Source organism: Electrophorus electricus, chromosome 1 (assembly GCF_041902795.1).
Source record: "Electrophorus electricus isolate QZ-2024a chromosome 1, ASM4190279v1, whole genome shotgun sequence".
NCBI lineage: Eukaryota > Metazoa > Chordata > Actinopteri > Gymnotiformes > Gymnotidae > Electrophorus > Electrophorus electricus.
Window position 1 is genome coordinate 14,316,001 of NC_137497.1, and position 10,220 is coordinate 14,326,220.

The 10,220-nt window shown below is 43.1% G+C and overlaps 1 long non-coding RNA gene across 1 annotated transcript in view; it reads left to right on the forward strand.

Moving 5' to 3' along the window:
• The window catches only part of LOC145657174 (uncharacterized), a 454,169-nt gene that overhangs the window by 189,991 nt on the left and 253,958 nt on the right, over positions 1 to 10,220 (forward strand). The gene's annotated exons all lie outside the window — the stretch shown is intronic.

Sequence of the window (10,220 nt, forward strand, 5' to 3'; positions counted from 1 at the left end):
GTGTTTGTAGTTTCACTGTAACTGTAGTGTGGTAGCAGCAGGGTGTGTTTGGGTGTGTGTAGGGCACCAGAATGGTCAGAAACAGTATAACACCATTATATGTAGTGAAGATAATGTTCCTAATATTTTTCTCAACTAAAACTGGGAGCACACGAAACAGCAGAAAACAGTTTGGTCTAGAAATACAGTAATAACCTTGTGATTGTTGCCCTTGTGTTTTTAGGAAGTCTATGTTGACGTATTAAAAAATGTCAAAAGGTACAATAAAAACACTCCACAAATTTTTAAAATTGTACCATTTGAAAAAAAAATAAAGGTAGTAATAACATGAATATCCAAGAAGCACTTGTATCCAGCAGTAACAGGAATATGAGTGAGAAGGTTCTCATTTTGAGTGACAGTAATTTGATCCAATCACATATGTGGTAGGACGGCCGGGGCGGCAGAATATTGAATGACGTCATTACAGTGGCCAATAGCATCAGGGGAGCTGTTTTAACTTACTGAGGTGAAGAGAACTGTAGTGGATCATGAAAATGACAGAAAATCTCAAACTGGAATTGGAGGATATTTGCTGCTATGGTGATTTCCAAGAGAAAAGGAAAATACCAGAAAGGGACAGACAAAAAGTAAAAGTAGATGGACTAAGACAGACAGACAAAGCCTGTGTGAGTTTTTCACTGAATCTCTGATCGTCATTCATGGATAACAGCTAACTAGGTAATGTTAGCAAAGAAAGTCTAGCTATGTTGATTTGTTTAGTTGTTTACTGTTCAGCACAGATATCTAACCAGCTAACAGTCTCAACAATTTGACCAAACCGTCAATAAGCAAGATTGGACTTCTTGTCTTTGCAACAATCAAGTTACAGTCTTTTGGAGAAATGCGGTTGGATGTTCACGTAGTTGAGAGCAGGAGGGAGGAGGGTGAGGGTGTGACGGGAGATTTGACGGGGATGTGATTTATAACATCTGGTGTTCATGAAGTACAGCTGTGTATTAATCAGTCAGGTCCCCTACATCAGTTTAAACACATTTAAACCTTGTAGCTAGGTTACAGGTGGTTACTAGGTTACAGGTGCTTACTAGGTTACAGGTGGTCACTAGGTTACAACCGCGATCACGCTATCCGCGCTTTAGCGATTCACGGTCAAGTCATCCGCGGTTTAAATTCATTGCGCCTATATGCGCGATTTTACGGTATTTCGCTGCTCACCGCAATCTAACTCTCCCTAAGCAAAGAAACAGACTTGCGTATTTTAAAAAGCTTTGATGGACATGCACGTTTACTACATTTAAAAGTACAAAATACAGTTTACTTGATTGAACTAGTTTAATTGCATAATTAGATTAAACACAATTGGTAATATATTTACACATCTTAATAAGCATTGTGGAAAATGCTTTTTCTACATAATGTTTCTCAGAAGGTTATTATAGATCTTGACTGCCAGCTGAAACAGGGGTTATCACTAGTGAAATGTGGCAAATGTGCAGGGCAGGGGAACTCCAGGGCTGAAATATTCCACTGCCAGTTGAATGGTGGCCCTTGGCTATCACCAGATCATTAATAAATCTATATTGAAGTTTTACATATTTTTCTGAATTTTAACAAAATGCAAAAACAGTTCCACTACCACATGTGAGTAGAAGCCCTTGACTATTAGCAGAGTAAGTTTGGACACTCACTGTACAATGTCTTCATAAATCCATATTAAAGTCAAGCTACCTTTAGGCGAAATAATGCACTCATTTTGTATAGACTGAATTTGCAGAGTATCAGCAGAGTAAGTTTGGACAGATTTCACTCTACTATTTTTCATAAACTCCTATTAAAATAATAATACCTTTGGGTGAATTCATGTTTCATTCAGGTTGATTTTGGATATCTATTTCTCAGAAATGTCCTATAAAGCCAAGACAGTTCCATGACCACATAAGAGTACATTTATATTTACTTTTACAGCATTTGGCAGATGCTTTTATCCAGAGTGACTTACATTGTAATATTTAGTGTATCTACTGTAGACTATATTGTATTGTCAGTTGTATCTACTTGCAGTCTAGCTATCTGTAATCTTGAGGACACTTGTGAAAGTCTGGCATCAGCTTTGCAACTTCCAAAAAAAGTATGCATCGCTTAGGATTCTTAGACTTTATCTCTGAGTCACAGGTCCAGAAATGTGACAGTGTTTTTACTCCTGTTATCACAGCCAGATGTAGAATTCTGCCAAGATTTTACTGGCATCATCTCATACAGTCTGACATGTAACAGTCTAATAAGACCACTGCAATCACACAGTGTAAGTCCAGCTTTGGGGTTCTTCTGATGTAGGTTAATAGTGCACTAGAGTTCTGAAGGGCTGAATAAAAATAAGAGCAAAAATAAACACAGACAGCAGCGATCTGGAGAAGAGTGAACAAAACCATCTGCCATGGAGGACGCCAGAGAGAGATGAGAGTGGAGGAACCTCCAACTACAGTTACCAGCCTCTCTAGCTGCCCCATGCAGGCTGCTCTGGAAGTGCATCTCACTCTCTGTCTCTCTCTACCTGTTTCCTTCCTTTCTGCAGACTGTCTGGTTGTTTGGTCACAGAGGAAGGCTGTTCTTCTCTGGCTTCAGCTCTGAGGTCAAACCCCTCCCACCTGAAAGAACTGGACCTTACGTACAACCACCCAGGAGAGTCAGGAGTGAAGCTGCTCTCTGCTAGACTGGAGGATCCCCACTGCAGACTGGACACTCTCAGGTATGGAACGTTAGTGTGTGCATGCGTATGTGGGTTTGTTTGTGTGTGCTTACGTGTATATGTGTGTATGTGTGTGTGTGTGTGTGTGTGTGTGTGTGTGTGTGTGTGTGTGTGTGTGTGTGTGTTTCTGTGTTGGTGTCTGTGTGTGTTTATGAAAGAGTGAGAATGAGAAAATACTGAAAACTGAGTCTTCCATTCCTGAGTAGTGCCGTTCCCATTTCATACTGTGGTGGCTGGTGAGTTCACTCTCCATCATTCTCCTGTAGGAACTGCTGAGTTTTAGTTGACATGCTACATTTCCTCAGCCTCCTCAGGAAGTACAGATGCTGTTCTGTCAGGAGTTTATAAACTGTTCCATTTTTTGAGGTTAGTTGTAATTCATTTATGAACCACAGGGTGTCAGTAGCAGCGAGTCGGTTCATGTGTGTAGCGATCGTAGAGTGAGAGAATACAACTCCAAGAGTTCTAGTTATTGTAGTTATTATAGTTATTGTAGTTATTATAGCCGTGCTAATGCAGTTGTCTGCGTACATCTCATACCTTTTGAAAACATTGTGGTTGTGTGTAGTTTATTGTATTGTTATTTGTAATCACAGATCATTATTTGGTGGATAATGTTATTCTCTGTGAAGTTTTCTGCATTGTGTTTTGTGTATATCGGTACTTGTTGTGGCTGGCTTGTTGTTGATTTGTCTTTCATGTGATTCAGTTTCACGTTTCCTCCTGTTGTCAATAAAACTGTGAACAAGAGCTGAACATTTTCAGAGTTCTGATGTCAGGAGAGTGTTAACCTGCAGGTCATGCTGGGTATCGTACATAAACAGAGGACACAGCAGATACTGTTGGGATTTCTTTATGATGTGGGGGGTGTGTTGTAGGTCCAGGTGAGGTCCTCACTGATGTGGGGGGTGTGTTGTAGGTCCAGGTGAGGTCCTCACTGATGTGGGGTGTGTATGTTGTAGGTCCAGGTGAGGTCCTCACTGATGTGGGGTGTGTATGTTGTAGGTCCAGGTGAGGTCCTCACTGATGTGGTGTGTGTGTGTTGTAGGTCCAGGTGAGGTCCTCACTGATGTGGAGTGTGTGTTGTAGGTCCAGGTGAGGTCTTCACTGATGTGGGGTGTGTGTGTTGTAGGTCCAGGTGAGGTCCTCACTGATGTGGGGTGTGTGTGTTGTAGGTCCAGGTGAGGTCCTCACTGATGTGGGGTGTGTTGTAGGTCCAGGTGATGTCCTCACTGATGTGAACTCCAGGAAGGTGAAGGAGTTCACCTCCATCTCTCCTGTCTGTAGTGGTGTGTGCTGTTGCTTCTCCTTCCTCCTTGGGTCAACAATCATCTTCTTGGTCTTGTCTGCATTCAGGGAGAGATTGTTATCATGACACCATGTCACCATGTCTGTCACCTCCCTCCTGTATGCTGTCTCATCCAGTGATCAGTCAAACCAGTTTGATGATGCTGGTGTTATACTGGGCGGCCACACAGTCCTGGGGGGTCCCAGAGTTCTCAGTCCTTGTGCTGGATGTACATTGCCAGTTCTGACTGACTGATTCTGTCTGTTAGAAAGTTCAGCCCCATTTACAGAAGGAGGGTGTGAGTCCAGTGGTGAGTGTTTCAGTCAGTTTGGTTGGGGTGACTGTGTTGACTGCTGAGCTGTAATCAGTGAACAGCACTGGAACATAACTGTCCATGTCCTCCAGATGTGTGAGAGACGTGTGGATGTCAGTGCTGACAGTGTCCTCAGTGCACTGGTTCTGGTGGGCTGTAAACTGGTGGGGTCCTCTGGACAATAACGGACATTACAGTAGTAAGAATATAGACAATAAGGAGCAGAATAAGTAGTGAGATGGAGAAAAATAAAGAAAGAAATATGGAACAATAAGCAATTAATGTCTAGTGTGGTTTTCTAGAAGTCCTTGTCTGGTCCCGACGGTGTGCACATGACCGAAACTCTTCCTGTATGAGATCATCCATGAAGGGCAGCGGGGAAGTAGCTGTGTGGGGTGGAGGTGTGGGGGGCTACAACAGGGGGCATCATGGGGTGGTGGGAGGAGCCATGGCAGCTGAGACAGTAACGTCATGACATCAGGGGTAGGTGAACCTCAGCAGACAGAGAGACTAGATTATTAGACATGTCCAGGTAGAGGGTGTGTAAATTAGGAAACTATGATGTGCAAAGATGGACTTTGGCAGATGTAGCTGTGGCAGCACAACTAAAAGGAACCACAGGCATGATCAACACTCCGCTGCTCTCAGTCAACAAACAAGAGAGACAAAAGAGAGGTGAAGTGACAACATCATCACATCCCAGTTTACCAGAACTCTCAATGCCCAGAACGATGTGTGTGTCTGAAATGGAGAGAGAGAGCGAGAACTATTATCTTTGTGTGTTTGTGTGAGAGAGAGACAGAACTATTATCTGTGTGTGTGAGAGAGAGAGAGAGAGAGAGAGAGAGAGAGAGAGAGAGAGAGAGAGAGAATTATTATCTGTGTGAGACATAGAGAGACAGAACTATTATCTGTGCGAGAGAGAGAGAGAAAGAGCTACAGAACTATTACCTGTGTGTGAGACAGAGAGAGAGAGAGAGAGCGCGAGAGAGAGCGACAGAACTATTATCTGTGTGTGAGACAGAGAGAGACAACTATTATCTGTGTGTGAGACAGAACTTTTCTGTGTGTGAGAGACAGAGAGAGAGAGACAGAACTATAATCTGTGTGAGAGAGAGAGAGAGAGACAGAACTATAATCTGTGTGAGAGAGAGAGAGAGAGAGAGAGACAGAACTATTATCTGTGAGAGAGAGAGAGACAGAACTATTCTCTGTGAGAGAGAGAGAGACAGAACTATTATCTTTGTGTGTGTGAGAGAGAGAGAGAGACAACTATTATCTGAGAGAGAGAGAGAGAGAGACAGAACTATTTTCCGTGTGAGAGAGAGAGAGAGACAGAACTATTATTTGTGTGTGAGAGAGAGAGAGAGAGACAGAACTATTATCTGTGTGTGAGAGAGAGAGAGAGAGAAACAGAACTATTATCTGTGTGTTTGTGAGAGAGAGAGAGAGAGAGAGAGAGAGAGACAGAACTATTATCTGTTTGTGAGAGAGAGAGAGAGAGACAGAACTATTATCTGTTTGTGTGTGTGTGTGAGAGAGAGAAAGAGAGAGACAGAACTATTATCTGTGTGTGAGAGAGAGAGAGAGACAGAACTATTATCTGTGTGTGAAAGAGAGAGAGAGAGACAGAACTGTTATCTGTGTGAGAGAGAGAGAGACAGAACTATTATCTGTGTGTGTGAGAGAGAGAGAGAGACAGAACTATTATCTGTGAGACAGAGAGAGAGAGAGAGAGAGAGAGAGAACTATTATCTGTGTGTGAGAGAGAGAGAGAGAGAGAGAGAGAGAGAGAGAGAGAGAGAACTATTATCTGTGTGAGCCCGAGAGAGAGAGAGAGAGAGAGAGAGAGAGAGAGAGAGAGAGAGACAGAACTATTATCTGTGTGAGCCCGAGAGAGAGAGAGAGAGGGAGAGAGCGCGACAGAACTATTATCTGTGTGTGTGAGAGAGAGAGACAGAACTATTATCTGTCTGTGAGAGAGAGAGAGAGAGACAGAACTATTATCTGTGTGTGTGAGAGAGAGAGAGAGAGAGAACTATTATCTGTGTGTGAGAGAGAGAGAGAGAGAGAGAGAGAGAGAGAACTATTATCTGTGTGAGCCTGAGAGAGAGAGAGAGAGAGAGAGAGAGAGAGAGAGACAGAACTATTATCTGTGTGAGCCCGAGAGAGAGAGAGAGAGGGAGAGAGCGCGACAGAACTATTATCTGTGTGTGTGAGAGAGAGAGACAGAACTATTATCTGTCTGTGAGAGAGAGAGAGAGAGACAGAACTATTATCTGTGTGTGTGAGAGAGAGAGAGAGAGAGAACTATTATCTGTGTGTGAGAGAGAGAGAGAGAGACAGAACTGTTATCTGTGTGAGAGAGAGAGAGACAGAACTATTATCTGTGTGTGTGAGAGAGAGAGAGAGACAGAACTATTATCTGTGAGACAGAGAGAGAGAGAGAGAGAGAGAACTATTATCTGTGTGTGAGAGAGAGAGAGAGAGAGAGAGAGAGAGAGAGAGAACTATTATCTGTGTGAGCCCGAGAGAGAGAGAGAGAGAGAGAGAGAGAGAGAGAGACAGAACTATTATCTGTGTGAGCCCGAGAGAGAGAGAGAGAGGGAGAGAGCGCGACAGAACTATTATCTGTGTGTGTGAGAGAGAGAGACAGAACTATTATCTGTCTGTGAGAGAGAGAGAGAGAGACAGAACTATTATCTGTGTGTGTGAGAGAGAGAGAGAGAGAGAACTATTATCTATGTGTGAGAGAGAGAGACAGAACTATTATCTGTCTGTGTGTGTGTGAGAGAGAGAGAGAGAGAGAGAGAGACAGAACTATTATCTGTTTGTGAGAGAGAGAGAGAGAGAGAGAACTATTATCCGTGTGAGAGAGAGAGACAGAACTATTATCTGTGTGTGTGAGAGAGAGAGCGAGACAGAACTATTATCCGTGTGAGAGAGAGAGAGAGCGAGCGAGAGACAGAACTATTATCCGTGTGAGAGAGAGAGATCGAGATACAGAACTATTTTCCATGTGAGAGAGAGAGAGACAGAACTATTTTCCGTGTGAGAGAGAGAGACAGAACTATTTTCCGTGTGAGAGAGAGAGAGAGAGACAGAACTATTTTCCGTTTGAGAGAGAGAGACAGAACTATTATCTGTGTGTGAGAGAGAGAACTATTATCCGTGTGAGAGAGAGAGAGAGAGAACTATTATCTGTGTGAGAGAGAGAGAGATCGAGATACAGAACTATTTTCCATGTGAGATAGAGAGAGAGACAGAACTATTATCCGTGTGAGAGAGAGAGAGAGAACTATTATCTGTGTGTGTGTGTGTGAGAGAGAGAGAGAGAGAGAGAGACAGAACTATTTTCCGTGTGAGAGAGAGAGAGAGAGAGAGAGACAGAACTATTTTCCGTGTGAGAGAGAGAGAGAGACAGAACTATTATCTGTGTGTTTGTGAGAGAGAGAGAGACAGATAACTATTTTCCGTGTGTGTGAGAGAGAGAGAGAGAGAGAGAGGGAGAGACAGAACTATTATCTGTGTGAGCCCGAGAGAGAGAGAGAGAGAGAGAGAGAGAGAGAGAGAGACAGAACTATTATCTGTGAGAGAGAGAGAGAGAGAGCGACAGAACTATTATCTGTGTGTGAGAGAGAGAGAGACAGAACTATTATCTGTGTGTGTGTGAGAGAGAGAGAAAGCGAGAGAGAGACAGAACTATTTTCCATGTGAGAGAGAGAGAGCGAGAGACAGAACTATTTTCCGTGTGAGAGAGAGAGAGAGAGACAGAACTATTTTCCGTGTGAGAGAGAGAGAGAGCGAGAGAGTCAGAACTATTATCTGTGTGTGTGTGAGAGAGAGAGAGAGAGAGAGACAGAACTATTATCCGTGTGTGAGAGAGAGAGAGAGAGAGAACTATTATCCGTGTGTGAGAGAGAGAGAGAGAGAGAGAGAACTATTATCTGTGTGTGAGAGAGAGAGAGAGAGGGAGAGACAGAACTATTATCTGTGTGAGCCCGAGAGAGAGAGAGAGAGAGAGAGAGGGAGAGAGAGAGACAGAACTATTATCTGTGAGACAGAGAGAGAGAGAGAGAGAGAGCGCGACAGAACTATTATCTGTGTGTGTGTGAGAGAGAGAGAGACAGAACTATTATCTCTGTGAGAGAGAGAGAGAGAGAGAGAACTATTATCTGTGTGTGTGTGAGAGAGACAGAACTATTATCTGTGTGTGAGAGAGAGAGAGAGACAGAACTATTATCTGTGTGTGTGTGTGAGAGAGAGAGAGAGAGAGAGAGAGACAGAACTATTATCTGTGTGAGAGAGATAGAGAGAGAGAGACAGAGAGAACTATTTTCCGTGTGAGAGAGAGAGAGACAGAACTTTTATCTCTGTGTGTGAGAGAGAGAGAGAGAACGACAGAACTATTATCCGTGTGAGAGAGAGAGACAGAACTATTATCTGTGTGTGAGAGAGATAGAGAGAGAGACAGAGAGAACTATTTTCCGTGTGAGAGAGAGAGAGACAGAACTATTATCTGTGTGTGAGAGATAGAGAGAGAGACAGAACTATTATCTGTTTGTGAGAGAGAGAGAGAGACAGAGAGAACTATTTTCCGTGTGAGAGAGAGAGAGACAGAACTTTTATCTCTGTGTGTGAGAGAGAGAGAGAACGACAGAACTATTATCTGTGTGTTTGTGAGAGAGAGAAAGAGAGACAGAACTATTATCTGTGTGTGTGAGAGAGAGAGAGAGACAGAACTATTATCCGTGTGAGAGAGAGAGAGAGCGAGATACAGAACTATTTTCCATGTGAGATAGAGAGAGCGCGACAGAACTATTATCTGTGTGTGTGAGAGAGAGAGAGACAGAACTATTATCTGTCTGTGAGAGAGAGAGAGAGAGACAGAACTATTATCTGAAAGAGAGCGCGACAGAACTATTATCTGTGTGTGTGAGAGAGAGAGAAACAGAACTATTATCTCTGTGAGAGAGAGAGAGAGAGAGAGACAGAACTATTATCTGTGTGTGTGTGTGAGAGAGAGAGAGAGAACTTATCTGTGTGTGTGTGAGAGAGAGAGAGAGAGAGAGACAGAACTATTCTGTGTGTGTGTGTGAGAGAGATAGAGAGAGAGAGAGACAGAACTATTATCTGTGTGTGTGAGAGAGATAGAGACAGAACTATTATCCATGTGAGAGAGAGAGAGAGAGAGAGACAGAACTATTATCTGTGTGTTTGTGAGAGAGAGAGAGACAGAACTATTATCTGTGTGTGTGTGAGAGAGAGAGAGAGAGAACTATTATCTGTGTGTGAGAGAGAGAGAGAGATAGAGAGGGAGAGACAGAACTATTATCTGTGTGAGCCCGAGAGAGAGAGAGAGAGAGAAACAGAACTATTATCTGTGTGAGCCCGAGAGAGAGAGAGAGAGAGAGAGAGAGAGAGAGAGAGGGAGAGAGAGAGACAGAACTATTATCTGTGAGACAGAGAGAGAGAGAGAGCGACAGAACTATTATCTGTGTGTGAGAGAGAGAGAGACAGAACCATTATCTCTGTGAGAGAGAGAGAGAGAGAGAGACAGAACTATTATCTGTGTGTGAGAGAGAGAGACAGAACTTTTATCTGTGTGTGTTTGTGTGAGAGAGAGAACGACAGAACTATTATCCGTTTGAGAGAGAGAGAGACAGAACTATTATCTGTGTGTTTGTGAGAGAGAGAAAGAGAGACAGAACTATTATCTCTGTGAGCCCGAGAGAGAGAGAGATAGAACTATTATCCGTGTGAGAGAGAGAGAGAGAGAACTATTATCTGTGTGAGCCCGAGAGAGAGAGAGAGAGAGAGAGAGAGAGAGAGAGAGAGAGAGAGAGAGAGAGACAGAACTATTATCTGTGTGA